The 3,015-nt window shown below is 51.7% G+C and overlaps 1 protein-coding gene across 2 annotated transcripts in view; it reads right to left on the reverse strand.

Annotated features, from left to right (window-relative positions):
- Positions 1-2,989, reverse strand: part of CAP1 (cyclase associated actin cytoskeleton regulatory protein 1) — a 15,134-nt gene extending 12,145 nt beyond the window's left edge. Inside the window, exon 1 of one of the 2 annotated variants that reach the window (XM_015649242.3) lies at positions 2,968-2,989. The gene's annotated coding sequence lies outside the window, so the exon portion shown is untranslated. Of the gene's footprint in view, positions 1-2,913; positions 2,932-2,967 lie in introns of those variants that run through there. The other variant, XM_033519583.1, reaches the window with a different exon arrangement.
- Positions 2,990-3,015: the final 26 nt, after the last annotated feature.

Here is a 3,015-nt window from a genome sequence, read left to right on the forward strand (position 1 = left end):
CCTCCAGACCATCCAGGGATCATTTCTGTCCTAAAGACCATCCAGAGATTCATTTCTGTCCTCCAGACCATCCAGAAACCATTTTTGTCCTCCAGGATATCCAGGGATCAATTCTGTCCTCCAGACCATCCAGGGATGATTTTTGTCCTAAAGACCATCCAGGGATCATTTCTGATCTCCAGACCATCCAGGGATCATTTCTGATCTCCAGACCATCCAGGGATCATTTCTGATCTCCAGACCATCCAGGGATCATTTTTGTCCCCCAGACCATCCAGGGATCATTTTTGTCCCCCAGACCAACCAGGGATCATTTCTGATCTCCAGACCAACCAGGGATCATTTCTGATCTCCAGACCATCCAGGGATGATTTTTGTCCTCCAGACCATCCAGGGATCATTTTTGTCCTCCAGACCATCCAGGGATCATTTTTGTCCTCCAGACCATCCAGAGATCATTTTTGCTCTGCACCCCGTGCTCCAGAGGGATGAGGGAGACTTTTCCAGCTCCCTGTGCAGGGCTGGAGTTCCCTGACAGGCTGGAGATGCAGCTCTCCCTTCCCAGACCACAACACAGGATTTAATTCCAGGTCTCCTTCAAATTCAATTGAACTTTGATTACCAGCGGAGCAGAAGCAGCAAACATTTCACCCAAAGGCCAGAGGGGCCATTCCTTTTCACAGCACATTTGTTCATCTATCAACTGCCCTTTATTCCCATCCCAGCCTGGGAACACAGCTCTGTGCCACAAACAGCCTGAGCAGAGCAATAAAAGGAAGGGATTTCAGTGGTAAAAACATCAGTTACCCCCAAAGCCTGCCCATCACAGCAAGAGGAGTTTCCTGTTTGGGGAACATCAAGGAGATGATGTCCCAGCCTCAGAGCGAGCAAATTCTCAGAAAACCAATAAAAAAAATGAAATTATTTGCTTGCCTGAGACAGCACATGAACCTGAAGGCCTTTCTTAGACATTCTGGAAGACACAAATGCTGGGTTTCTAGCCAAAGCAAGTCAAACCTACGCTTCTGCTCACACCGAGCCCGACAAACTCCTGTCAGCACCACCAAATTTGCATCAGCTACTTCCTGTTTCTACAGGCAAAAGAAATAGAGATGGGACAACTAAATTAGGAACATACCACAGTTTATTTCTGAGCTGACACTGGAATATCTCAGGGGATCAGCTACCAGATGATTTCCAACATTTATATCTGCCAAAAGCCCAAGGAAAATTTTCATTTTTATTTTTTTTTCTTTTTTCAGCTCATCAAGGCAGGAATTATTTGAAGCAAGGCAGGAGTCAAATGCCTGAATTTAGGCAGTGGTCAGGAACACAAGACAGCTATTGCTGGTCCCAGCAGCTGCCAGGACAGAGATCTCAGCTGTTTATAGTCCAACAATACTTGCTGACATTGCGCCAGAACTCGTGCTGGCTGCTCCTGCTATTTCAGATCCACTTTATTTAGAGAACCAAGAGTGCTTTAAAAAAAAAATAATAAAAAAAAATCCATCTGGCTCCTATTCCAGCTTTCCCACACACCAAATCCTCCTCTGAAGCCATTAAAAATGTTAATTTGGTGTTTTACTCTCATGTTAACAGCGGGTTAAAGCTCGGCACTGGAGCAAAGGTTCTTTTTTCAGCACAATTATCTGAATTACGAGGCTTGAGCTTGCCAGCCTCAGTTAACACACTCCTCTCACTTCCTTTCCCTGTCACAGGGGGATGAATCCAGCAGGGAGGTAACCAAGGAATGGGATCTGAGCTAAGCTGGATGCAGCAGCGAGCTCGGAATCAGGAATTCCCAGCATGGAAAGAGCTCAGCATCCCTCCCCTGCCTGCTGCAGCACGGGCAGCTTGGCTGAACTCTCTGCATGAATAAAAAAGGGGTATTTTGGGCTTTCAGAAAGCTCAGCAATATCCCAGGGACACGAGGATGGCCTCTGGAAGAGAACACACACAGCAGCGTCGTGATGCCACAGATTCCCCGTTTTTTTTCAGAAATTCTGGGGGAATTACAGAAACAACCCTGTAATTATTATTTTTTCACTTTACAATATTGAGAAACCGCTCAGACTATCCAAAGCGCTGCAAACATGGTTTATCTCTATCTTTAGCACACTTTTATCGGGTTTTACAGGGTCTGAGGGCTGAGCAGGTTTCCACTGGCTAACACAGACTGGTTTACATTTTCTCTCCCGTACACAAAGCTATTGTTTTTCTTTCATTCTCTCTGCTTCAGGCGAGTTTCAAGGACATCAGCCTTTAATATCACCGCTTATACCAAAGGCTGGTTTGGCTTTTACTAAAATATAAAATATTCTTTACATCGCAATCACCAAATCGCGCATTTTTCCCATGGAGAGGAACCAGCAACAGGCTGAGGAGCCACCCCGGGAGGATGGAGCCGGTACCGGGGCTGTGGAGCACCAAAATCCGAGCTGCGGCAAACCGGGGCCGCTGCCTGGCCCGGTGAGTCGGTGCAGCCCCGGTAACCGAGCCCCAGCCCACGGTAACAGCCCCGCGGGGGTGTTACACCGATAATTGTTCCGAATTAACCCCGGAACACCGCCTTTAGGGCAGCTCAACCGGGCCGGGGCTTCTCCCGCCTCCCTGCCCGGGATGCCCCGCCCGGGCGGTGCGGACGCTCCCCGGTACCCCGGTACCCACTGCCCCGTACCCCGGTACCCACCGCTCCCCGGTACCCACCGCTCCCCGGTACCCACCGCTCCCCGGTACCCACCGCTCCCCGGTGCCCCGGCCCGGGGGGAGCGGCCCCGTTCCTCCGCTCCCCGCTCACGTTTCTCCGGTACCGCCTCCGGGGTTGGGCCGTGTCCCCCGCCCGGTGCCCGGTGCTGATCCCGGTCCCCGCTGACGCTCACCGGTACCGCCCCCAGACCCGGCCGTGCCCGGTGCCCGCTCACCCCCAGGCTCGGATGCCCAGCCCCGGCCGTGCCCGGTGCCTCTCACCCCGCTCGCCCCCAGGCTCGGATGCCCAGCCCCGGCCGTGCCCGGTGC

The sequence above is a fragment of the Parus major genome, chromosome 23, assembly GCF_001522545.3.
Source record: "Parus major isolate Abel chromosome 23, Parus_major1.1, whole genome shotgun sequence".
NCBI lineage: Eukaryota > Metazoa > Chordata > Aves > Passeriformes > Paridae > Parus > Parus major.